The sequence below is a fragment of the Passer montanus genome, unplaced genomic scaffold, assembly GCF_014805655.1.
Source record: "Passer montanus isolate IOZ18808 unplaced genomic scaffold, ASM1480565v1 scaffold3, whole genome shotgun sequence".
In the NCBI taxonomy this organism is placed as follows: domain Eukaryota; kingdom Metazoa; phylum Chordata; class Aves; order Passeriformes; family Passeridae; genus Passer; species Passer montanus.
Window position 1 is genome coordinate 10079345 of NW_024367707.1, and position 27753 is coordinate 10107097.

General features: G+C 39.7%; 1 protein-coding gene across 3 annotated transcripts in view; it reads left to right on the forward strand.

The window, feature by feature from the left end:
• Positions 1-27753, forward strand: part of MID1 (midline 1) — a 238773-nt gene that overhangs the window by 97945 nt on the left and 113075 nt on the right. The window contains exon 1 of one of the 3 annotated variants that reach the window (XM_039714474.1): positions 1676-1884. The exons of the other annotated variants lie outside the window; for them this stretch is intronic. The gene's annotated coding sequence lies outside the window, so the exon portion shown is untranslated. Of the gene's footprint in view, positions 1-1675; positions 1885-27753 lie in introns of those variants that run through there. 3 annotated transcript variants of the gene reach the window in all.

A 27753-nucleotide genomic window follows, 5' to 3' on the forward strand; every position in this document is an offset into this window, starting at 1 on the left:
ATGACATGCTTCTGATCTAGACAGTGACACTATTATGCAAGCTCCTTTCTTTGTTGCAGTTGTGGAAAAATTATTGTCTTTAAATGGAAAAACAAATAAATACATATTTCAGATCTTTTCTTTCTTTCCCTGTGACATACACACTGCTGGAGCTTATCATAAGTTAAAAGGAAATCTATTTTTGGAAGCTTTTAATTAAAATCCTAGAAACATGTCCTTTAACTTTTTTTTTTTTTTCCTGTAACTCAATAAGATTACTTGAACTGCTAAGGTTTTTTATGGATAGTGACTAATTTTTTCATTGGTAGATAAAGCCATTGCAGAAGCAAATTCATGATATTGGGACTTTACTTCAGGCATCAGATTTGCCTGATTGTTCCCTCAGATCAAAAGACAGATTTCCATTAAGAGCAGAACAGAATGATTAACAAGCTTCTGAGCTGATATTAAGTTAGAACCCTTCTCCACTTTGGAGAAGATTGGCTGGTATCAATTTGCAGGCTTGCACTTCTCTGGTGTTTGTTTGTTTGCTTAGTTTTGTGGGGGGGTTTTTTATTTTTTGGGGTTTTTTTTTGTGGTTTTTTGTTTGTTTGTTTGTCGTTGGTTGCTTAGTTTTGTGGGGGTTTTTTTGGGTTTTTTGGGGTTTTTTTTTTTTGTGGTTCTTTGTTTGTTTGTCGTTGGTTTGTTGATGGTTTTTTTTTTTTGTTGTTTTTTTTTTTTTTTTGTTGGTTGGTTGGGTTTTTTCAACTCAAGAAATTTGGAACAAATTTTCTTCAAGGTCCCTTCCAACCCAAACAATTCTATAATTCTATGAAAGATGTAACTCAAACCGCAATGGCACTTCAGATTTGAGATTTCCGATTTTGTCTTTTCTTTGTTTATTTTAATGAAAGCCACCGAGGGGCAGCAGATAGCAGCTGATCTCATTAAAAACTAAACAAAACACTTTTTTTTTTTTTCTTTGAAGTTGCATTTTGAGTCCAGTGTTATCTTGCATAAAAATCTCAGCTTCAGGAATGAGGAGACCATCCTCCCTAAAGAAGGGAAAGCTGGCAATGAACTGAAGCTAGAGTTGATTAAACGGGATGAAACAAATAAAACTTTGCAACAAAGCATTTCTATAGCCTACGGACCCACACGTATATTTTTGTTCCTTCCAACAGACACACACTTGCCCTTAATGTAAATGGCAAACGGGAATTTTACTTCCTGCTTTCGTCATTATGTAATTTTCCTTTTAATCTGACATGAGGAAATCGGTGCTTCTGGAGACGGGATATTGCCACTTTACCGGGCGGCTGTCGAGCGTTCCTGCATCACTCTGATGCTGCAGTAATTTCAAGCGGGCATTTACATATCCTTGCCGAAGTCCTGGCAGTCTGCTAAGCTTCGAGCAGGCCCGGAGCAGTTACATGAGAATGTGAATAATCTCTTACACCGCAAATTGACTTCCCTCTTTGTAGCCCTAGACACTGTTTCCAGCTGCTTTCAGTCTTTTAAATCCTTGAAAGCTTTCCTAATCCGCGTGTAGGCACAGCCTTTATGCTCTCTGCCGCCCTCCCCTTCCCCCTGATTGGCGAGGCTATTCCACAGCCAACTGCTCCATCCCTGGGCTGCGTTTGAAACCAGAGCCAGGCGCACAGTTGCCTCCCCGCCGCCGACTTTTCATAGGCTGGGCAAAGAAGGTTGGGAAACTTGACATTGTCTTAGGGCTCCCCCCTAGCCAGGAATAAAAAGCGGGGGGGGAATAATAGACAGGAAAGAGGAGGGAGGGAAACTTGCTTACGGTGGGAAAGTTGATGGATTTGTGCCCTGCCGACAGCAGCGCGGAGTGAGCAGCCCCTGGCCGGCTGGATGGATGATGGGAATCTCACCATGAGGCAGGTAAGGAGCCACTGCCCGCCGGCTCCGGCTGCTACCGCTCCCAGCCCCTGCCGCCTTTCCCCCCCTCTTTATTTTCTTCTTATAATTGTAAGTTTCCAGGTGGGAAAAGAAAAAAAAAATTCCTCCCCCCCTCCCCGCCTCCCCAGTTCTCCCGGTAGGCAGGGATAGGGATGCCATGCAAGTCATGGTGCGTTTTGGGTTCGTCGGGAGCATGGAAGCGGTTTGCGAGCTATGTAAATCAATTCCAGTTTGCCATGGCTTAAGTGCATTGTGTAGGCTGTCTCGGAGCCCTGTTTGTGACATGCGAAAGGAAAGAACTTGCTGTGTTATAAGCCTAAATATGCCAATAATTCAGCCCAAGGATAATTTATTAAACAGCTCTGCATGAGTTCCATGCCTGCCAGTGCTTTAATCTTCTGATTGTTTTAAAACGTAGTAGTTTCAAGCTGTCTTGCAGCTTCACAAAAGTACTTTGAGATGGGTTTTCTAGGGATTTTTTTTCTAAGATTATTCAAATTAGGGGTTTTTTAAAGACTTCTATTCACCTGAGGAGACAAAAGGAGCTTTTATTTTCATTCTCACAGTTATAAAGCACAGTGACAAAGTGTTTTTGATTCTTGTTTTTCATAGTTTTCCAGCAACAATGTACACTTACAAGTGCCTTGTGGGACGAAAAACAACTGGCTGTATCTTAAGACTGACTCAAAGATCTGTCCCAGTTTAAAAAGCCAGTCCACTTCCTAAACTTGCTCAAAATATATTATTTTTTGGGTAGGCAGTAAGTAAATAAGAGGTAATCAGAAGTTATCTAGGTTTTCTGTGTGGGTGTCATTCATTCAGTTCTCAGGGGGACTTTTATAGTACATGTCCAGGAAATGCATGTGTGAGGATTTTGCACCTGTAGTGCAAATGGAACATTTGTTTTACACTCGCTTTCTGAAACCGTGGTGGGAAATCCCAGCTTCCTTGCCAGTTTTCTCTAAGTTACAGGAGGTGAGGAAGGGTGAAGAAAAACGCAGGTGGTACAAGAAGAAAAGTATTTCTTGCTCCCACTAGCAAAATCACCACGTTTTGTAACTCTTTAAAGAGAGAGACATTCTTGTCCTTGCAAAGCACAATGAAGGGCATTTTATATATCCAAGCTGGTCAGCTGGATGCACGTAGTCATCAAAAATCATTATCACCACAAGAGGGTACTTTGGCACAGGGGGTTACCAAGGAGGAGCGCAAAAGGAGCAGCAATGTTACAGGACGGCAATAATAAAGTGCAAAACTCTCTGTGAAACGTGCACTTTACTCTCCTGAAATATTTCTACCTAAAGAATAGGCTTTAGGGATCACGAAGATTCATAAGTGGTGGGTTAAAAAAGCAAGGCAAATAAATGTAATAGAGAATGGGGGCGGAGGGGGAATGCTAAGGCACACACGTACCTTCCAGAAGAGGAGGAGGGATGGGGGAGACATTCCATCCCCAAGGGAGGTGCAGGCACAGGCGGGCTCGTTCTTGCCGGGCGCTGCTCGGGGGAGTTTGTTTAAACACCTGCCCCGAGCGCCGCTTCTCTCCCTGCCAAGGGAACATTGGGAGCATTTCTGTGCACAAGTATTTTCAGTTTGGCAGGGAAATTCTGTGGGCAGTGCTAGGGTTCGAGGGACACAATCCAGGGAGCTGGATGTCAGGGTGGTGCTGAGCTGCTGTGTGCATCAGCCCCTGTCAGCAGAACTGCTGTTTTAGGGGAAATGAAGGCTGTGATGGGCTATGAAGTAACCGTATAAAACGTTTAGGAAATCCATTACAGCAGACATCTAGAAGCAGGCAAGTCATGTGAAGCTGGAGCCCTCATTCCTGCTGTTAGTTGGAAATTGTTAAGGGAAAGTTATATGCAGAGGGAGGGTGACTTTTCCATGGCCCTCCTAGTCAAAGCAACAGAGCTCTTTTTTTACCTTGTCTTCCACCTTACAATCATCTCTCCCTACCTGTCCTCTTGCTTTCTTTGCCCTTCCTTGGTGATTTTTTCCCTCATCCTTACACCAGCTGGGATGGAGTGGGTTAACTCCTTCCTCTTCACAGGCTTTGGGAGTGAGAGCTCCCACTTTGAGAGGCTCTTGGTAGGACCTAGAGCTCAGTTTGGTGTTGCAGAGTTAACCATCGAGGATGTAGGCATATGGCAATGTACTGCAGATGTTGGAATGAAACCATGTACTATGCTGATGACTGATCTGACCCAAGGGCAACCCACAGCTACTGAACAATAGCACACAGAAAGAAAAATGCACTAATTCCCCCAATAGAAGTGGAGGAATTACTGTAGAAATGTAATATGCAGCCTGTTGATAAGATTCAACCTACTTTATTACCGTGCCAGTCCACTAGTCTCCAGCAGGTCACAGGGGTTGGTGTAAATACTGAGCTGAGATTTGTAAATTAGAGTATAAAGAAGCAGTCATTTTTAGGTGATCATTGAAAACCTCAGCAAGAGCTGTCTTCTCACTGTCTCATACAATAACCTCACAAATAAGGTCCAAAAACCAAAAAAGGAACATTTCTATCCTATCTGGGAAACTATGCTGATCAGAATGTACATCCACAGGAAATACACCCATTTGTGTGTGCTAGTATGCTGTAAGACACATAAGTGCAATTCTAAAGTTATCTTATATAGTTGCAAAAAAATTAAAAAGAACTAACAGACAAGAAAAAAGCCTTTGCAAGTAACACTTTTTTTCTACTTTGCAGAGTACTGAGTTCAGTTTGTTATTTATAAAGTAAGGAAATTTGCAAGTGTTGGAAACTCGTAAAGAGGTGCTTAGCCTTCATGAAGGTGGAGTTTTTTGTGAGGCTGGACACAGTTATGAGGCTGGATTCCCTGAGTTTGCTGCAGAACTGGAGAGGGCACTGTGGGCTCTGTTTTGTTTCCTAAGCCTACTTCACAGAAAATCAAATGTTTGATGAATTTTAATACTTCATTTTCATTCCCTTTCAACCACAATATATCCCTGAAGTGCAGCTCGCAGGAGTGTCATTGACAAAATATGCAGCTCCTTATTTTGGCCTCTTCCTATTGAAGTACTATTGACTTTGATCGAGGCAGTCTTGAGCCTTTGTCACATAAAGAGGTTAAACTAAACAACTGTTAACTGACAGGCCACCTAAAAATGAAAAGCTGTGTTTCTAAGATACATAAAACCATTACAATTAGTTATCGTGTCTGTAGTCACACGCCTTTTAGTGTGCCTATAATTCACCAAGTGAACAAAGGCTATATACAATTTCGGTGCAAAACTTATGCAAAATTCAAAATCACCCCCTTTCCTTTCAGCTGTTTAGGTTCTTAGCATGTGTTTCTTATTTCCTATATTCTTTTGCATACCTTTTAAAATTCTTAATGCGTTCTTCTGTAGAAAAGTTGTATTTTTATCCTGAAGTTCTGTAATCCTTGTGCCTTATCTTATAGAGTTCATCCTGGGATGTTTTGTTGTTTGTTTGGCCTGTGAGGGAAGAAAGAGCATCTTAAAGAATGCTGCCCTTTTTGTGTGTGGACCATGCAGAATAAAGAAAACAGGTGTACAGAGTCTGCAGGCTGGGAGCGTACCAGTTAATTAGTGGCTGGACATTGCTGGGTAGGAAGCCTGGAGAGGATTTTTTTGTGTGTATGTGCGTTGTCTGCTCCCTTTGATCACTTGTGTGGTAAATAGACATGCAGGGTAGCTATAGCAACGTGTGCTGTAGGTTGGTGGGAACAGAGGGGATGGGATCCCTTGACAAAGGGTAGTTTGTTAGAGTGGTTGGTTCTGATTAGAAAAAGGTGGCACCAATCAGGGCATTTAAAAGCATCAGTTTTGCAAAACACAAATGAATGTTATCAGTTTCAAAGTAATGCTTGTTTCTGTAGCTCTGCAAGAGTAGATCGTGTGGAAGATTGGTGAGGAAGGGGGAGGGATAATAAAAAGCAGAGCATAACCCATTTACACTTTTGAATGTAAAAATATTCATGCTGGATGTGCTTTTTCTTATGGTGCTGCACTGTCTATGCAGTTTGCAAAAGAAGCATTTGCAGGAGACAAAGTCCCATAGATGATGATACAAATAGTTGTGTTTTTAAAATATGGCTTCAGGAGGCACTGATGATATGATGTTAAGTAGCCCATCTGATCTGTTACCTTTCCCTGATTTGTAAGAGTTTTGTGTGCAATTTGCAATCCCAAAATCCTGTTCCTATTTCAGCAGTCTACCTGTAGAGGTCAGACTTGAAGCTCTCAAAATCTTCCCATGATAGAATTTCAACCTAAAATTGTAAATATACATATCCATAGCCACTTTCCTCATTAACTTTATGTGGAACACTTTTAAAATAATGTTGGTTTTTCAGTGTCAGGTTATTAAGTAACACCACGTTCTGCATTGATGGAAGCTTGAAATACATCAAAATTCAGCTTCATTTCACATCTTGGACAGAGCCCAACCTAAAGCTTTTATTAGTGCCTGAATTATTTAGATGTGTATCTCTGTCTCCATGATCCCCACCAGGCCTCCTACCTTTGATGAGGTCTGTCCCAGCTCCCTCCCTCCGGGCTGCCCGGCCCTCTGTGCGCTGGCTGCCGGCTTCCCACTGCTGCCTGCTCCCAGGGCTTCCCCCTGGCACGGACAGGGGAGCAGGCAGTGCCACAGAGGGCTTCCACAGCTTCTGAGCACTGCAAAAAGTTGTCAGACCTCAGAGTCCCTCCACAGAGTAGCACGAGAGGTAAGGGTCTGCTGGAGCCTGGGCTCAAGGAAAATGAAATGCTGGGAACAAGGAGCTCGCGGTGGTGAAGGCTCAGGGAAGCTGCTGAAACTCAAAAAATTCTTCAGCAATTGGAGAAAACGTTTAATTTGGCTGTGGGTGAAACTGAGTGGAGAGAAAGGAGCAGACCAGTATTCACACACAGCTGTATTAATTGTCTTTTGGATGTGTGCTGGAGTTTGTTAGAAGTGAATTTCAGACTTTGTAGGGTATTTAATTCTTTAGCCTGTTTTTGGTTCAAAGTCTTTATTACAGTCGTGCAGCTTAGAGCTTGTAATGCTTTAGCAAGCTGTAAGGAATTACTGCATATCCCTGAGATCCCTGGCTTGCAGTGCAGAATCCAGCCTGTCTGAAAGCTGGGAAAAGCGCTAAAGGGTAGGAAGCTGATTTTGATCTCTTTTCTAAACAGTAAAAATAGTTCTTAATTCTTTAGAATTCTTTCCCATTTGCTGTCATGTCATGTTTTTTTATCATTAGTATTTATATCTTCCCGGGGGATGTGGGAGGAGAAAAAAGCTGGCAAAGAAGCAATGTTTGTTTGGCCCAAAATGTTTTATCAACTTTGTTGATTGAATAAGTGTTGAGATAACTGGGTGCAAGAACAATTTTAAGATAGTAAAACAAATAAAAGAAATTCCAGGCTTTTAATCCTGTAAAAGGAATGACAGGACAGTACATGAGGAGATCCATGGGGCTGATTTTTTTATTGTAGTGTAATAGTCTTTAAGGAAAATATTTAAGGAGAACATATTATGCCCCCAGAAAGGAGCTGGTAACACACTATGACAGTTGCTCCACATTTTGGGTCAGGAAGGCAAACATATTTCTCATGCTTTTGGTGGCAACAACATCTTCCCATCACTCTTCACCCAGGCTGTCCTGTGCTGCCTGTGCACCTGTGGGGCTCCAGTGTCGGAGCAGGTGCCCAGGACTAATAGCATTGACTCATCTCTTTGGATCTGCAGGTATTTAAATACTGAACAACTGAAGCAGGAGCTTAGAGAGATCCCCCTCCCCACACACACACCAGAGCCCAGAGTGGTTGGGCAGACTCATTTGTGGTTCTGGCAAGCTGATGCACTTTGCAGACCCAGGTGAAACAACGACTTGCTTAGATGAGACCCTCCCTCCCCCTCCACACCATCTCTGGGAACTCCCCTTTTTTTTTTTTTAACCTTTATTTGAGGCACTAGCTGAGGCTGCTGTTTTCTTTCAAAAAATACTGAGAAAGCAATAATTTATGGCAAAATTGTTCTCCAAAAAATGCCATTCTTTTTTTTAGTAGTTATCCCACATGGAAACATGATCCCTTTTGATTTTTATTTTGTTTTGATTTGGGATTTTGGGTTTTTGTTTGGAGTAGGATTTTTTTGTTTGTTTCTTTCTTTTTTTTTCTTTGTTTTTGTTTTTTCCTTTTTAATTTGGTTTTTGTGTATTAGTTTGGGCAGTTTTCTTCCTGAAAAGTAATTGGAGACATGAAAAAAAAGAAGGAAGAAGAAACACTTTTTGACAATGTATAGTTAGAATTGGGGTTGCCAAATCTAGCAACTCCATCATAAAAACAACCAGCACCACAGTTTCAAGGAGCTCTTCATCACCAGGCAAGCTTCAGAAGTTTTGGAAGGGGTTTTGGTTTTATCATTGATTGAATACCTTTATTGCAAAATCTGTATTTATTTTACATGGAAGATGTATATTATTGACAATTTCTCCTTTGTGGACCACCAAGGGCTGCCTCTGTCTCCTGCCTGCCCTTTTTTCCTCCTTTGGAACCAGCTCCAGTCCCTGGGCAGTGAGGTCTCAGGCCCTCAGCCTGGTCTCTGGTTCCACCTCAGCTCTGGATGCAGGGATACAGACTCTTACTTCTTGTGTTTCTGTTCTTGTTGGAATTGCAAGAGGCCGTAGGCAGAAGCCAACACAACTCTGTAAATAATCTCACTGAAAATCACATGTGTTGTAAATCTGATGTGCAGAGGAACAGCAAGAATAGGGGAAGGGAAGGCTGCCCTGGGCAAGGAGAAGGACTGTTCCTTTCAGGGCAGAGCATGTGGATAAAGCTCTTGGATACGGACCAGGGACAGGTTGTCAAGCACAGGCCAGGTTTGTCCATGCAGTACTTGAGAGATTGTGTGTTCTTTGCTTGTGCCTTGTATCCAATGCCATCAATACTAGCATGTATTGATGTATTCCTCACTGAGAGATGCCAGCTGTGTGGGCCTTGTTTTGAACAACTTAGGAAGCCTGGGTTTTAACCATACAGGGCAAAATTTTCCCCATCCCACCACCACCTATTGAAACAGGTAGATGATTAATGACTTCATTTCTAACTGGGAAACCTCAGAATTATAATTTAGACAAGAGATTTCAAACTGGGATTTAAGCAGTTCAAAAGTGCACTGTATTGTTTTGGTCTAATTAACACAACATGGTGATAAGACATTAAAGCAGAGTGACAACACTATACATTGATAACAGGGGACATTAATGCCTGGAGACACAGTCTACATTGTAAAAATCTGAAAAAAAAGGGCTTATTATGTTAGATAGGTCAATGTGATTTGACCTAGTTTTGCTTTGCTGCTTGGAAATTATGTCAGTATTTGTTATGTCATCTCCTTGGATGAGCAATTTAACATCCTTTTTGCATTGCAGTGTTGTCCTAATATTTTAGATATTTACTTGCTCTCTAAAAGAATCCTTCAGGCTAATTCTAGAGATCTGGGGAAAACTGATACAAAACAAAAACCTCCTGAAACTAGTTTCCCTTTCATGTATGTCCTCTGTGTAACAAAAATGAGTAAATTTAGTCACAGCAAAATTATAGCTACAAATTCTGAAAATAATCTTGTCCCCTTTGTATTTAAAACTCAGTAAAGTTCATGAATGTAAAATAACTGTGCTAACATGTATAACCATGTACACCTTTTCCATAGAGGTTTTTAATTGCTAAGACCCTGCATTTTTAACTTTACCCAGATGTTTATGTAAAATCGAGTGGCTTAAAGGAGCCATACCATATTCTTCCCTAAAGGTAAGGTCTCATTCAAAGTCCTCAGTATTTCTCTTGGGAAAAATGAGGTGTTTTTTTAGTCTTCATCAAAATCACAAGCCCTTTCCTTCATATTTATGTTGGTTTTTCCCTCTGCTGCCATCTGGACTTGTAAGACATTTGCCAGGGCTCAAGTTGTGGTACATCGGGGAACAACCAGGGGATTAGATGTTACAGTTCTTTGCTCTAATGGAAAAAATTTGCTGTTACAGTATTTTGGTAAATGTTAGCAAAGAAAAGCTCCATCTGTTCCTTAGCTTTACCTATCTTCTCACAGCTATGCCTCTTACTGTATTTAACAAGTGTAGGGTATGGTAAGGTTGCCCCTTCTGCTTCTTAACATTTCTTGGTCCAAAGTGGGTGGCTCTGAAGCCTGATTTTGCTTCTGCTGAAGTCAGTGTTATTGGGGAGGTCAGGCAGATCCCCCATTCAAAATAGTCTTTTATTGCAGTTATTCAAATACATCTTTTGTGACAAGTGCTGAACAGATCAGGTGGTAGTGTGAGAGCAAAACATACTTTCTTTCCCAATTTTTTTTACAATTTTTTTTTAAAAATTCCTATTTTCTTGAATAATAAGAAATGTATTCTTGAGTTTCAGCATGAGCTTTTTCATTTCAGTGTCAAAATGAGCTAAGTAAAACCTGTACAAGTTCTTCACCATTTCTGCACAAATATATCTAATCTTCAAAAGGTCCCTCTTACTCAGAATTCTCAGCTCAAATAAAATTAAAAATTATAATAGCTATCTGAATTCTTTGAGCATACTTCAGATGCAAATGCTCTTACATCCCTTCTTAACCGGCTTAATTGGAACAAAAGCCCAATATGAATGTGTGTTCAGAGGTGCCTCTTCTTTGCCGTAACGTTTGCTCTTGATTCCTAATTAGGCCTTATTACTGAAGGTTAAAAAATCCTCCCGCAATTTAGCTCTCCTTGAATGTCGTGACTGCAAAAGAAATTGTCAGGGTAGGAGTCTGCTACTGCCTCCCATGGGCCTCCTTCTTTTAAATGGAACTAAAGTGTAAACTGCTTATGAAGGATTAGCAATGACTGGAAATAAATATCATGTATCTCCAGAGTAGTAGAAGCCTCATGTGTGAGGAAGATGATGATTGTGGGCTGACAAGATGATTCACATAGCTGGAAAGACTGTGCAGGGATTCATGGAAAGTTCTCACTGTACTCTGGAGATTATCTGGCCCAACCTTCTCTTCAGCACAGGTTGCTACAGCAATTTCTTCAAACAATATTTTCTTCAAACAATATTGAGAATTTCCAGTGCATGAGAGTCCACTGCAATTCTGGCAGCCTATTACAATCTTTTTGTCTTTTTTTTTCCCCTTCAATCCAGACAATTTCTCTTGCAGCACTTCATGCCCATTGCCTCTTGTTCTGTCAGCAGGCATCCTTGTCTAGAGAGTAGCTTTGTTTCCTCTATAACTAGCTTTATAGATATTCAAGGAATGTGATTAGATCTCCTTTGAAGCTTCTGTTCCCCAGTCAGAGTAAACCTGTTTCCTTCAACCTTTCTTCAAATGTCAAGTGCTACAACACCTTAATAATCCCAGTAGCCTCTGCTGGACCCTTCTCAAGTTCTCCAGCTGAGGGACCACAAGTGGTGACAGTATTCCAGGTGTGACCTTGCAAGTTGAATGGAATAGCCACATTTCTTGGGTTACTGACTCCACCTTTTCTGGTGCAGCCCAGGAGGCTGCTGGCCACCTTCCCTGCCAGGGCACACTGCTGGCTTCCAGTCAGCTCACTGCCTGCCACTGCCCCCAGGTTCCTTTCAGCAGAGCTGCTGCTCCAGCCCATCAGTCCCCAGCTTGTGCTGCTGCTTGGGATTACTTCTTTCCAAGTACAGAACATTACATTTATCTTTGTTTAAGCTCACATTATGGCTTACTTGATAAAGTCACTTTGCAGTCTCCAAGAGGGACTTCCTGGCCAACATAACAAAACTAAAACAAGCCCTGAAATTTTCCCTGTTTAAGTTCATCTTATTGCATGATTGTTCACAAAGGACTTTAGTTATTTCTCAAGCATTATCTGTCTTTCTGGACCAGAAATCCTGGTGTATTAGATCATGGAGTTCGTCTAAATTGTCTATTTTCATGCTGTTTTCAATTGTGTATTTCTATGATTTTATACCTCTAAATATTGTAGAAGAGTTAGCTTTAGGAAGACAGATTGTGTCATTTTGGTCTTGAAAATCTGGAAACTGTTACTGGAGAAAACAGGTTTATAGAGAAATGGACTTTATTTCCCCATTTGTCTTGAGCTGATGATGCAGGTATGCACCAAAAGAGACTAATAACCAGTGCTGCTGATTTTTTGCCTAATGTTCCCTTGAGTTTTCATTCTAATTCCAGTACACTTTCTTAGTCCAATATTTTTTTAGCTCTTTGTATTGAGCCTTGCTGCACCACTCTCTGACACTGCTCTAGGTTTTCTGTTACTGCCTCCTCACTTCTCTGTCCCCACTTTTCTGGCCTCCTGCTCCTTCCCCAGGTATCTGAACAACACTGTACCTCTCAGAACTATAAGGTAAATGCAGGGGAAAGAGAGAGTAAATGTTGTCTCAATCCCTCCCCTTTTTCAAATGTGCATTTAACCTCATCAATACAGTATAACTCCTGGCTCTGTCAGTGTGAAGCTGGAAGCTTGATCATGACAAAGGAGAAGAAAACTGATTTTCCCCCTCCATTCCTGGCCTTCTAACACTGAACTGGATTTGCAAATTTTTCTTGAAAAATCCTAAGATAGAAATTGTGTTCTAGTCTTTCTGAACAACTTTTGGCAGATGTTTGTGCCATTGATTGGTGCTATGCCAAGGAAGGTCTAAGTGTGTTGGCTTTTTTGAGGTACTTTGTGTAAAGGAAGGGGAAGAGAAAAGAAAGCAAGGGGAAGGTCTGGCTGTTTGTGTTATTCCTACATAATAGCAGGGGAAGCAGCTCTACTTTTTGTTGAGAGAAGTACATTTTAAAATATCGGGATGCATTCCTGAGACTAGACTAGGTTACTTAGAAAATAAAGTACATGAGAGAGGCACAGAGGGAAAATAATTGTGTAGCAGAGGAGACCAGGAGGAACTCTGCAGAGAAGGAAAAGATTAACCATCTGTCTTTTTAAACTGTATTAGGAAAGCAGAGGAAGCAGGTTTTATTCAGAAATCAAGAATGAATCTTGTTTGAGAATCTTGAGGATGAAAATAGGATTTTTCAGTGGTACAAAGTCAGAACTTGCCTTGGTAAGCACAAATGAAAGAGAGGAATAGTACAGAAACTTCAAGAACTTGGAGACAAAGAGAAGGAAGGTAGAAGACAGAAAGGTAAAGAGGACAAAGAAGACTCTGTAGGCTTACAAAGGGAGTTAAACACTTACTACCTCCATTAAAACAGCCTGGCCTTTCTCCTCTTGAAAGAGCCATTCCCAATGGTACTTGTTCTTCACATTTGCATTGCAGTGTAAAGGTGTAATGGGATGATCAATGGAGTTTTGTTTTATAAATCCTCTGGAAAACTATTTTCCTAGCAAGCTTTTCTTTGTAGTGTCTTTTTAAAATTCATAAGAGTATTCTGGGGTGTTGGGTATTTTAGTGTCTGTAAAAAGCAACTAAAATAGAAGGCTTAGTTTTCTCATCAAGCTGTAAGGCTTTGGCTTTTAGTCTTGAGGTCATTATATAGTGTGTGCAAATGAATGGTCTCTACCAGATGGTGAAACCTTGTGCATGAGGGCTAGAGGTACATGTAATCCTTTAAATAGTCAAATATACCAATAACTTTAGGCATTTTCACATCTGAAATTTGTTAGCTGGACTTCTGGGGCAGCACCAATATAAAAAAATTCTGAGGATAATTTTTACCATTAAGATACTGTTAAAAAAGGGTTTCATTCCAATTGTGAGAACATTAGTCCTGATGAGTTTGTAGATCTTCCACTGCATAGATAAAGACTCACTATGCAGAAATGACAATTCCAAAGCTTTTCCCCCACAATTTAATGATTGCAGTTCCATGAGAAAAGCTATTTTTTTTGTGATAATGACATTTGATGTTGTCGTCTCAGTAAAGCACACTATAAAAGCTATATAACCTAAGTGGTATGATATGGAGGGATGTGCAGTACTGTACTTCAGGCCAGGCATAAATCCAGCCATTATAGCTGTAAGGTCAATTATAGTTAATTTTCCTAGCTTTGGACTGTTTCATTTGAAAGTCCTGCGCAAAGACATTCATAGGAGATTTAAAAGATGTGTTAATGTGTTATGTTGTGCAGATCTACACTAAGCAGTACTGGGATGGCATATGCACTGCAGGAAATGAAACAAGCTTGGGGATTTGCTCATATTTACAATAGACATTTATTTACTTAGTGTGTTCTTTCTTGTGCAGGGTGAAAAGGTTACATATGTCTTCAGGTGATAATGGACAAATTATTTAATTAATAGGGGTGATTTTGCTCAAAATCAGGAGGTCAAGAATCTTTGCCCAGTGTGTGGGAAAGAACGATACTCAGAGTGATTAACACCCAGAGGATATTTCTGAGTTTATTTTGGCTGGTCTATAGTTGATAATTCCCTTGGCTAAAGAAACGCCTGGCTCCATGTCAGTCACCATTTCCAGAGCTTAACTTTGAATAGCAGTTATTTCTCACACATGTTGGACTTGTCAACTCTTGTTTCAGAGACAGATGCAAATTGGCACATAGGTAAACTATAGTATTTGGGATTGTTTCTATTTTATTGTTGTTGAAAGACTCTGTTTTTTTAAAAAAAAAGAGGAAATATAGGAAGGTTCTTGGTATAAGTCTGTTTGTATGAATGAAGAGACTTCATGCCACACTACTTTGTTGTAACTTTGTTATGTGGGCAGGAGAAATTTGACAGAGGTAAGGAGAATGGGAAAAACAAATTTCGGTAGCTCAGGAGGGCACAAGGAACATCCACTCTCCAAATCTTAATTATACAAGTAATGAAATGAGTCATAGTATCTCAGAAAATATTTAAGAGAGATGGTACAAAAGATCAAAAGCCATAAAATCCTCCAGAATAGCTCAGAACAAGGGAGATAAATTGCTAGTGTTCTTGCACTAGCAGAGAAATTTGGGGAAAACTGGGGGAAATCGTAAATGATAATAGGAAGTGGACAATGCTAATACTAAGAAAAGGTTCTCGATAAAACAATCTAAATCCGCAAACTGGACCTTAGAAATTTCTGTCTGTCCTCTAGATGTATTATCAGTTTAACTCTGAGCATGTAAAATGAACGGACCATGTTTTCCAAAGATTCAGAGCATTTCATTCCAGTGGATGAAATAATTCACAGATGTTTTACCATGCCAAAACCTGGCTGTGGTTTAAAGCATCATTTCAAAGGTTTGGTACAAGGTTTTTAATATTCTGCAGATTTATCTTTATCTTTTAAATGCAAATGTGTTGGGCCAGGAATCTTGGACTTGGGTCAGTCTGTGGTCTGTTACATTTCCATATGTCCACACGGCAACTGAGGAGTTTATTATTCAGCTTGTTTGGGTGGCGACCTCCAGTTCTCCCAATCTAAAAACATAGGCAGTTCTACTTTCATGTCAGCCACTATATGCTCTTTATTCACCTCGGGGGGAGGACACAGTCTAAATCAATTTATGCTGCTAGTTTTCTAATACCGGTTTATACTTCCCTCCAGAGCACCCAGAAGTTCAGCAAAGACTTCCTGCATTTAAGTAGAAAGCATCAGGGAGCAGCTTAGGTACAGAAACCACAGCAATTGCCTCAGCAAAACTTAGGAACAAACACAGGAACTTGGGTCTGAAAACTGATGTGAAAAACAATGGACTGAAAATTTTAAATACGTGAGTTGAACATGAGTTTATCGGCCTTACTTAGATGAATTTTAGGTGTCTGGGTCTAAATATGTAGCTTATTAATTTTATCAAGAAGGGAAGGAGATATATAAGAAGGGACCTGTGGAATCATGTCTTTCCCAAAAATACCTTGCATAACAAATCTTTGTCATCTGTCCAATATCTCTTCAAATGATGGATAGATTGACATAAAGAGCTGAAGCCTCCTGGTGCTGAGTTGGATATTCCCTTAAATAAGGAAGAAAAGTGGTGAAATGCTTTAAATGGATTGTGGTAAAAGATATTTTGTAACATAGGTTTGATCTAGGCAGAACAATACAAAATAATGAAAATAATATTGAGCATTTGCTGTTCTCTGAGAAGTCAGAACACACAGTTACTGTGTTAGTGTTTCAGCAAGGTCAATACAGCATGAAGAAAGGGTGTAAAGAAAAGGCATCTTCAGTAGGTATTTTAAAGAAAGTAAGAAAACCTCATGCTAGCCTTAAATCCAATAGTACTCTTAATTTGCTGTGTTCTCCTCTAATCCTTATTTAAAAGGTTTAAAATGGAAGTGTTTTTTGTTTTTTTTTATTTTTTTAAAGACAGGAGTAGTATTTAAAAAATGAGACAGCAAAAGATAGTGCTGCCTATAAAAGACATACCTTTTAAAACCAACTTCAATAGAAAGTCCAAGTGCGATATTACACAGATTTAGAAGGCATTCATAGATATTTGCATGTAATTAAACAGTTGCAAGAAATTCAGTGACTCATTTAATATACATGAGGGAAGGGATACCATCCAGAGGGAGGAGGAGGTAGGAGAGGAGTAGACCAATGTGAACTTAATCAAGTCAGGGCAATACCCTCTATCAATACAAACTGAGGGATGAATGGATTTGAGAGCAAGGCTGAGGGCAAGTACTTTGGGATACCAGTGGAAGAGAGGCTGGATATGAACTGACAGTATGGTGATAGGACAAGGGGCAGCAGTTTTAGATTGTAAGAGAGTGCATTTAGATTGCCTGCAAGGAAGAAAATTGTTTTATGCTAAGGGTGGTGAGATACTCAAACAGGTTGTCCAGAGAAGTTTTGGATGTTCCATCATTAGAAGTGCTCAAGGTCAGGCTGGAGGAGGCTTTGAGCAATGCCATCTATTATTGTTGGTGGCCATAGCAGAGGTGTTGAAGTATATGATCTCTGGGTTGCATTGAAAAGACTTTTATTATTTTTTTTTTCGTTTATTTAGGTCATGTTTTAAGCAATATTTGAAAAATCTTTTCTTTTTTTTTTTTTTTTGTTTTGTTTTGTTTATTTAGGTCATGTTTTAAGCAATGCTATGAGATTCCCTCTTTTAATGAGGCATTTTAAACTTGATTCAACCATGCATGACTGCATTCCAGGAAGTGTACTGATTTAACTGGAAATTCTCTGGATATACTGTACTTTTGTGATCGGAGTCCTCTGACAATGGGGATATCTGTGTCTTAGCCCACTTGCTACTAGCTTCTTTTGTAGTCCATGGATATAGCTACCTCATGAGTAAGATTTTTCTCTGCACTAAACCATAAAAAACTGTAAGAGAAAATGATTCCTTGAAATGCCTGTTGAGTAGGAAAGGATCCCAGGATTACAAGGATCTTGCCATCTGTAGGCTTCTATATTTCAGACACCTCTACTTCATCAGATGAACAGAAATTTAATATTATTTAGAGAAGGCTCTGTTTTTCCTGACACCTTATAGCCCATTCAAAGATGTCTGTATAAGACATGCAGCAAAATCTTGCTTTATGTTGTTTTTCTGATCTAAAGTCAGGTGAGATGAATTTCAGCCTTTATAGAGAGTGTGACCAACCAAGGTTAGAGTGGTACTGCAGTCCCTGGCAGCCGGAGATTATTTCTGTACCAGAATTTTAAGTGCTCAATGGCATTTCATTATGATGAGCTGAATGAGGGCATAAACTGACCATTTAATTTAAAAAATGTTGACTTCAGAAGCATTTCTCCCATCCAAAATGTGATTATGGTTGAGACCTGTATTACACCTGGAAGAATCCTAATGGGAACTTTACCTGTGGAAGGAAATGTTGCCTGCTTCATGCCATACATTTTTATCTTCATAAACCAGGATTGCAGTCATTAACATCTCCTGCCTTTTCCGACTCATTCCCATTATTTCACATTTTCCTGTACATTCTATTTCTGAAACTCCACATTTCCCACTTTCCAATCTTACCCACATTTAAATTTTTGGTCAGATTTTCCTGAAGGTTTTGGCATATTCAGTGCCTGCATCCACATTAACAAGTCATGCTGGACCAGTTAACAGCAGATCAGGAGAATGAAATTATTGATACAGAGAACCCAATACCCAGACTATACAAGTTTTTTTTGTATAATACTGTACTCCATACTGTACTTCTTATAGTCAGGGCCCAAAGACTTCATTAGCAGCAGAAGGTCATTATTAAGTGCTCATCTAGAGCTCATCATCTGTGCTATTATGTCTGAGAGGATGAGACTTCATGCATTAGTCAGGGATATGACTCCAAGCCTGATTAATGGAGAGGACTGGGAGGTTGCTTAAAAACGTTTCCATGACCTGAACAAAAGCACTACCAGGAAGATATACAGCAAGCACAGCTCCCACTTTGCAAGGGCACGGATATCCTTGAATTAGCATTTGTATGCTCATTTCCCTAATGCAGCTCTCCAACCAGGCTCATCCTGAGTGATGGTGCTGGCAGTGCAGACACAGATAATGAGCAAGCCCCTGCTCCTAGGGCACAGCAGTGTGACTGCTCCTCAGGTGAGGAGGTAAAGTTCTGCACGAGTGAACCTGGGTATTCTGAGCACCCTGAGTAAAAATGATGAAGGACAAGCTTAGCAGGAGGAAGGTGGGTATGGGTCAGACTGGGAGAGAGGAGCACTAATGCTAAACACTGTTATAGTGCTAATCCTTTTAACTTCCTCTCTGGGTTTTGTTGTCAGACCCCTATTGGGGCCTGATTATTCAGACTTTGCTCTGTCTTTCCAGACCCCCGTTCCGAGCAGAGCTGTCTCTTTCCTTAGTTAACAGGGAGCAGAACTGCAAAAGGCAGCTAATGTTTCTTCAAGGTGGGAAACAGCTTTTTACTGTTAAAACATTGTAACTCTACCAAAGTTGCAGAATATCTGCTGACCGAGCATATGAATGTGTTTAGGATGTTATGCTTCTCAGAAGTATGAGAGTATTGTATCTGCATTGCATTATTTCTTATCTCAGCTAACCATGGAAAGATCTCTTCTATAGAAAAGCTCAGGAGTACATAAAGGCACTGTTGTTTCTTGGAGTTAGTGAAGCTATGAAATGCATGAACTTTACCCCTTGCCTCTACAAAAGATTTGCCAGTTCTATGAATTTTAAATCCATGGGAAATTTTTGTTGCCCTCAGCTGCTGAGGTTCAATGGCTAAAACTCTTTTTGAAGTTATGCTTGAATGCTGCTTTCTTTATAGCCTCCAAAATGACACCTTATGTTTTGCTTGCATTCATAACACTGAGAAAAAGATGAACAAGTGTTCCCTGTTCAACCAACCGTCATATATCATCTGATCTGTTTGGCTGCTTGAATGTAGTGATTAAATGCCCATAATTCCAAGAAATACTAAAATGTGTTTAGCAGTTTGATGTTTTAAAATCCAGGAATAAAAAGGCAGATGTTATGATCCATGAAGGAATAGTACATACAAACTGGGGGTAGGGCACAAGAAAACTAGAACTGTTTCCTGTGTAATGAGCCATGCATGGCAAAGACTCTAAGGAACAGCCAGCAGCAAAAAGCTACCTACAGATGTAATCATTTTATGTTTCATTAAAGCCTCGTTATTTTAGAATTTATACAAATTTATGCTGCAGGAAAATACGAAGCCTGTTGTATGACTCCGGTAAGGAAGAAAATCAAACTTTGAAGGCCTAGGCTATCATTTAGAAGAACTGCATCGATCCAGTTCTGATTTTTAACTGAGATTTTTGAAGATGTCTGGGAGAGAACTTTGATTCAGGAAGGAAATGGTAGCATACTGGGACTGGAAATGTCATGGCACACATGGGCGCTTGCAAATGGCAGCTTTTAGCTATGTGGCTGTAGCTTAACTTTTCCTCACAGTATGATGGGGAGAAGGAACACCCTGTATTTTCAAGGTCACTAGAAACATATTAAATGGATTGTTTTTAAAGGCTCCTGAGAACTTCTCCAAAAAACAACAAACTGGTTATATAAAACCTATATATTGTCATATGCCTTTTTTGAAAATAAAAGTATAACAGTAAAAAAGGGAAAAAATTAATTTGCCTTCAATTTCCCATCCATATTATAAACCAATATCATAACCAAAACCATTCCAAGACACATCCTGACTTCTGACTCGGAAAAAACGCTAAAGACACCAGTTTGAGAGCTCAGTTCTCTGCATCTATATTTTGTTCTCTAAGATAAACTGTGACTTGTGTCAGAAAATTTATCTACCACTTCCCCCTTGGAAATTCAACCTTATTAGTTTAACAGTAAGACATGGTCCTAACTTAAAATACATCAGGTAAAACCCACCAATAAGCCTTATGTCGAGATTTCTGTCTGTAGTGGTGTGTCCAGCTTGACAGATAACAGAAATATCTTCAGAGAGGGTGGTGAGTGAGCAGGGTTGCCAGACAACAGATTGGCAAAAGTGTGATTTTGTTGATTATGGAGCCATTCTCCCTAACAGCATTCTGGTAACCTATTCACTGACCAGTTGTCCTGGAAGAGTTGATCTGTGCCAGATGCTGTACCTCCATGGAACTCTTCTCCACTGCCGAAGCATCTAAGAAAAGCAGACAGGAAACCCAAGGGAGGTTCGATAACATTGCCCATAAAAAGACATGTTTGATAACATTGCCCATTCCCCTATATCTTAACTACATATTTTTACAATGTCATATTTCTGATATAGAAAAATCCTTGCTTCTGAAATATTTAAGTTGAAAGCAGACCCTTATTGTTTAATATATGAGGTAGTAGACTAAAAATATGTATGAGAGAATGCTTTAAAAGATTGAGTGTTTAAAATGTTTTGTCCTAAGAACAAGCACCATTGAATGTAATGGGCATCTGTACCAAAAAAGAAACTGATCCTGAGAACTAATTTACTCTGCTACAATAGGGTGATATTTATCTTCAAACTAGACAGAAGAAAAATTTTCAAGGCCTCGTGTGCAGGTCTGACTCAAAGTAAAGAAAGATATTTATCATAGAATCTCAAGTGAATGGCGAAGTATTATGCTTTGAATTGTTTATCTTCTCCCCCCTCTTCTTTATATTATTTAAAAATTTGTTTTGCTTGGCATCTGAAATAGGATATCCATGTTCCTGATGCAACATAGACATATTTGACACGGAGTTTTTCTTGTCTGACTTTTTAGGGGAGGGGGGCTGAACAAATGTAACTGAAAAATTTACATCACTCACTGATTGAGGGCTCAGGTTTCATATGTCTGATTTACACTGTTCAGAGCATTAGTGGTGGCATAGACATGAATAATTCTGTACATAACACTGTCAGACACTTTTCCCTATTACTTATGTAAAAGATCTGAATAATATAATTTGTTTTATTGGCTTTGGTAAGAGAAAATAATTCTGGGTGTTGTGGTCAGTATTTATTTTGAAGTTTTTCACTTTATTTCTCATCTCAAGGCTCTCTCACAAAGCAAGTGTTTGGGGGTTTTGTTGCTTTTTCCTTGTATGCACAGAATATGAATTTTTCCCACAAGTGAAAGAGATGGCATCTAAAGATAGGCTGATAATACTGTGTAGTTATTTATGTGGTTTGTAATTATAAACCACTTTGATCACATTCTGATTATGTACAAATGGTCCAGGGCACCTTCCACCTAGAGACCGTAATGAAGCTCAGTTTGATTTCATAATAAAGCACTCAAGAAGACAAGGACTGTGGTTTCAGAATCACGTTTTTGTGTTTTCATTTCCAGGAAATGCTAATTCTTATTACTTCCTAACCCAAGTAAAAATATAATACAAAGCCATAGATCTGAAAAATATATGCGGTCTTTTGAGTATAAGTCTTTCAATATTTAAAAATAATATACAATAATATAAGTGCTGAAAGGAATAGAGTTTCTTTGCTAAAGATATTCAGTACTTTGGGTGTGTGATAAAATTCCAGCATGAATGCACAGCAAAATGAAGTATTAACTTTCTTTGCTTCCTAAGGAGTTCAAAATGTTTGCTCCTGTGGGATTTAATGTAAATGATGCTGGATATTTAGTCTACAGCATTCTATTCACCTTTGAAAAGCCAAGGTTATAATCTGATTTAGGTGACAATTGAAAGAGCTCAGCAGTCTGTTTAGTCCCTTTTTTATTAAATCACCATTGGACATTTAACGCAGTGCTGATCTTGAGGCATACTGGCACTAATGGAGTAAAAGAGGCATGGTGTATAAACTTGGCTTTAAAAAAAAAATCCAGCAAATTCCTTTGTTTTAAAAAGCACAAACATTTATGGAAATTTTCAAAGATGATCCATACCTACTGCATGGGATGCCATTGCTATCAGAGATGAATATTCTCAGATTCTGCATTACAAATGGCAAAGATATTGACACTGCTGGAAAAAAAAATACTCAGTAGGAGGAACTGCATTATGGTAGCAGTGATTTGTCCTGGCTTATTAAAGATATCAATGTAGCAGAATCTGGCCAGATGGTATATTGTTAGGTGTGGCCATCAGAAACTATACTAAGTTAAGAAACTTAAGTCAGAAACTATACTAAATTAAGAAGATGCCTTGATCAACATCTTCATTTATTTACATCTGATCCCTTCCAAAACTGTAGTGGAGATGATAGGGTAGTATAAAGACCTGCAGCAATAAAATAAATAATTACTATAAGTTGATCTAGGAATAAGCAAAAGTGTTTTCTTCAGTAATATAAGAAACAGCAAAGGGTTTCTTTATTAAAAGGAAGTTTCTAATTCTGCATTATTGCATTCTGAACAGAAGGGTAAGTTGTATTTTTTTTAAATGGTGTGCCAGTTAATTTCTGTAATGATCTGTGGATCAAAAACCATGCATTGCACCCATCAGTATAGATTTTTGCAAGATACAGGCAAGACACAGCAGAAGAAAAAGGTTTAGAGTTTAGTACTTCAGGGGGCTAAGTTGTTTTAAAGCTACTACTCAAATGGACCATAGCTTAATCCCTGTGCTGCCAGTCAAGACAGTGATTAAAAATCTCCCATTCAGGCAATTGCTTCTGGGCATTGATGTGCCAGGTTGTGGGCGTGGAGTTAAGGGGGTGGAGAAGAGGAGGGTTTGTGAATGTATGGCTGATGTTTGACAAACTGAATTTCAAAAAGAAGGAGGGGAAAGCAAGGGAAAAAAGGGAAAAACTCAGCTTGCTCCAGGAGGAAGGAAAAGGAGAGAACAAAGCTTCCTTCAGTAAGCTCAGCCAGTTTTACAATCACAATTTCTAAGTTCCTCACAAGAGAACTCCCCCCTATCACTACTCTAAAGAGAAAACAAGATTGTGAAATCAAAAGTCAGCCCTGGGGGAGGAGAAGGGGAAGGAAGTTTGTAAATGAGACAGGATTTATCCTGAAATAATAACCTTAGCAGTGATAGCAGGGCTCCTGGTGAACTGCTTGGTGGACTTTTTAATCTGTCTCCTTAGATGCTGAGTGTCGTTTTTAAAGCAGGCTCTTTATGTCAAAGGAGATTAGCACTGGTGACAGAATAACTTATTCTTGAATTGGAATATGGAGAAAAAAGTACTTTTCCCCATCTCCTCTGCTGGTAATTCTGATATATTTTGGTAATTCTGATATATATTGCTATATTATTTCCTTGTTTATTGTGTAGGTTTTTTTTGTATACAATTATTCCTAAATTACTTTAAAAAATCAATGTGGAGACAGAATACTTGTTCTCTTGTTACCTAAAATAAGAGTCTCTGAGGATAACATTAAATCTTCTTTCAACATTAAACATTTAAATAACGATGGCTGTTCTACTGCCTTTTGAATCCATGCATGGCAGCTAAAATATTTCATCTCTCAGGGTTTCTTACACATCTCATCCATGCTAATGTGAGGAAAATGTTTTGGTTTCTCATCTTTTACAAAGAGTATTTCATCTCTTTGTATAGTCTGGTACACTCAGCTTCCTGAGCAAAGAGGGTAATGCCAGTGCGACCTTGGTGGCAGTGAAGCACCAAGTGGAGCAGATCATCTTGAGGGCCATCATGTGGCAGGACAATTGGGGGTCTGGCCCAGCCAGTGTGGGTTTAGGAAAGGCAGGTCCTGCTGACCAACTGATCTCCTTCTATGACAGGGTGACCTGCCTTCAGGATGAGGGAAAGGCTGTGGATGTTGTTTACCTGGACTTCAGTAAAGCTTTGACACTGTTTCCCACAGTATCCTCCTGGAGAACCTGGCTGGCCATGGCATGGACAGGTGCACTCTCCTCTGGGTGAAAAAAATGTCTGCATGACCAGTCCAGAGAGTGGTGGTGAATGGGGTTCATCCAGCTGGGAGACAATCACCAGTGACATTTCCTAGGCTCAGTTCTGGGGACAGTTTTGATATATGTATCAATGACCTGGGTGAGGGGATTGAGGCCACCCTCAGTCAATTTGCAGATGACACCTGGTTGGGCATGGGTGTTGATCTGCTGGAGGATGGAAATGCTCTACAGAGGTCTGGACAGGCTCCTGGATTGGTGGGCTGAGGCCAATGATACGAGGTTCAACAAGATGAAGAGCTGGGTCCTGCACTTGAGTCACAACAGTCTTTAGCCCCACCAGGGGAGGTTTAGGTGGAGCATTAGGAAGAAAGTTTACACAGGAGGAGTAATTAGGCATTGGAATATGCTGCCCAGTGAGGGGTGGAGCCACCCTCCCCAGAGGTGTTTAAGGAAAGACTCAGTGCCTGGGTCTAGTGGACAAGGTGGTGTTGGTTCATAGGCTGGATACCATGATCAGAGGTCTTTTCCAACCTAATTGATTCCATGATTCTGTATCCTCATATCTAGGACTGCAAAAGTTGCTTTTGACACAGAGTCTTTCCCAGAATAATACTCCTGAACCTGGCCTTCCCTCTGCTTTAGAAATCATGTTTCACTGAATTATAGACACTCCAATATGAGCTGGAAGGCTGGAAGCTTGACAGGCTCTGTTGCTACCACCTTATTTTCCATATTTTGTTTATGTCTTTTACACAGGACCTGTGCTACGATTCTTGGATTTATACTAATCTTTCTTTTCTAGAGGTGTATATAGTTTAGGGAAGGAAAACAGTTCAGGAAATACTATAAATAAAGATGTGACCCTTTCACATATGCAATGTTGCTGACGTGAGTTGAAACACAAGCAAAAAAAAAAAAAAAAAGTAATTGTTTCTATGAGGGTTTTTTAAGGCTTGGTTCTTATGACCTGGAAATGAGAGCAGCTTTAACTGGTATTTTAGACGTTGTTTAAAACTGGGTAAAGAAAGATAGTGAAAACAGACTTAATTTCTTGCTCTCATTTGTGGGGGTATTTTTATGTCATTGAGATGGAATTTCCCATCACCACTGCACTGGAAGTCTCCCAAGTGCATTTGCAAGATTAGCAGAAAGAGGAAATGTATGTTGAAACAGTTCTGTCCATTTCTGCTTGGGTTCAGTAGGTCTGGCATTTGTGAAAGTCTTGAAGAAATGCTGGATCATCCTTTCCTGATGGTAATCCAGGAACCCTGAGCAGGGTTTAAAGGAAGTGATAGAAACTGGGTATGAGCTATGTGTTCACTGCCTTTACACACTCCCAGCTCTTCCAGAGAGGGCTGGTTTAGCTGTCTGATGGTCAAGAACCCAGAACATCCTGGCTGTACTGTTTTTCTCTGAGTCATTAGTGGAAGAGATGGTTAGATGATAAAGACACATTCATGCTTCCTGTTTTGGAGAGCTATCTCCCAAGGAAGATTTTCCCCATCCCAGTCTGTAATGCCTGTTTCGCTCAATTTTCTAGACAGAACCTGAAACAGGTGGCTAAAATTTTGTCTAGCTTTTTAATGGCCAAAAATAAGGTTTTGTTCTGTCATGTCTAGAGGAACTTAGCTATCTGTTCTTTGACACAGGCCACCTACCTGCCCCATTTGGCCAGCCCCTTGTCCCATTTGCCCTTTCTCAGAGTGGTTTCTTGACAATATAGTCATCCCACACTAATCTGGCTCATCCTGTCTGTGGCATTAGAGATGACTGAAGTTGTCTTTTCCTAAATGAAAGTGGAAAAAGAAGCTGCAAGAAATCTAATCATGGAGTGAATGGATCAAATAATGGATTTCTATTCCAGGTGTGACTCCATGGCAGATGATGATTCTGACACCATTTTGGGTGTGGATCTCTGTGTTGACAAAGAAATTGGAAGGGGTAGAAAACAACTGCAAAACTCAGTGCAGGAGAAGAGCCCTTAACATATCAGTGTCATGGGATATAACTGATCTGCTCTAATTCCCAGTGGCAGCAAACTGTTCTTTCTGGTATATTGTAGCTACTTCTTTTCTCCAGCATCTCAAGTAATAGAACACCTTTTCATCATTTCTTGTTGCTGGAAGGGGGGTGATGAGTGTTCATGTTCTGCTAGGGCAATTTTTTCATCTAGGACAAATGCAGGCAGAAGATACTATTAGATTGGTCCAGCAGAAACAAAAGTAGTTAGAAAATGTGACGTTTCTGTCCTTATATCTACCTATAAGAGTATGTGGTTTTAAGACTAATACAGCGTGTCTCCTGTCAGGGAGAGTTACCTGCCAGCTAGACTGGTTTCCCAGAAAATAAATCTTTGTAGACTGGCTGCTGTTTAATAAGTGCACTGTGTCCATTATTCAAGCTTTTGAGCAGATTCCTTTTGCTTGTTATAAAAAAAATGGAATTATTCTCTCATTGTTAAACAAAAATCATCATGTTTTTGAATATATATCACATTCATAGACATTAGTGCAAAGTAATCCAAAGGTGGGTTGTTTTGCCTGTCTTGTCTTTTTTTCCCCCTTCTCTCTTTCCCCCCAGTTATGCTCAGATGTCAGATGTTGCTGAACCTGTTCGGTTGCTTTGTGAAATCTGGAGGGGCACAAACTGCCACCTGGAGCTGCTACCCAGAGCAGCCACTACTGTGTCTGACTAGTTCACAAAGACACATTTATTCTGGTTGGCATTAATTAGATCAAGAAGGTAGGAAAGGAAAAGGGAAGAAAAGTTATTGCATTCCTGGGCTGATAATATACACAGGACTGACAAGTGGAGAGGAAAATTGCAGAGCATAGCAGGTGTCTCTACTGGCAACTGAAAACAGCCCAGTAACTTTTTTCAAGGGACTTGTGCTTTGTCTATTTGCTCTAAAGAGAGTTAGGTAAGCTAGGTAGGATAAACTGATGGTAGTTGTGGCAAATAAATCTTACCTGGAAAGGAAAATAGAATTTGCAATAAATATGAAATGCATAGAATCAAGATCTCAATTCTTTGAATCTTCACTATGTAAAGCACTAATAGCAATGGGTTATTTGGGGGAAAGGTTTTTTGGTGGTTTTTGTTTTGTGGCAGGGGGAGTGGAATTATTGCTCAGCGAGTCCAAAAGTTAAAATTGCCAGTGCATCTCACTGCAATGGCATGTTATAAAGGGCTAAAGTATAAAAAGGCTTTCAAGGGAGTAACTAATGGAAGATGGGCACATGGATGGCTGTTCCACTGCATCAGAGTGAGTATTCCTGGGAAAGGATCACTCAGTAATAGGTTTATTCCTCAGTTTCCTTTTACCTCACTCATCTTCTATGGGACATAGGCTTTCTATGGCAACTGAAGAGAACATTTCTTTAATCTAGTGTGACTGCTCCCTATGAAATTATATATCTGCATTAAAAATCTCAGGTTCAGGGAGAATAAAATTAAAGGTTGCAATTTGCATTATTCTCGCCTGGTATTCTGTGGTATGGTAATATCAGTTCTGTAGAAATTATAGCTTTCAAAACATATTGGCTATGTGATGACCTGTTCATTAACAGAAATTTGAAATATAATACCCCCACCAGTTAAAGGACTTTGCCATTCCTTTTAGTCTGAAAAATATCTTGCTCAAGACCTGGAAGTTGCATAAAAATTCCTCCAAAGATATTGCTACTGCTTAATA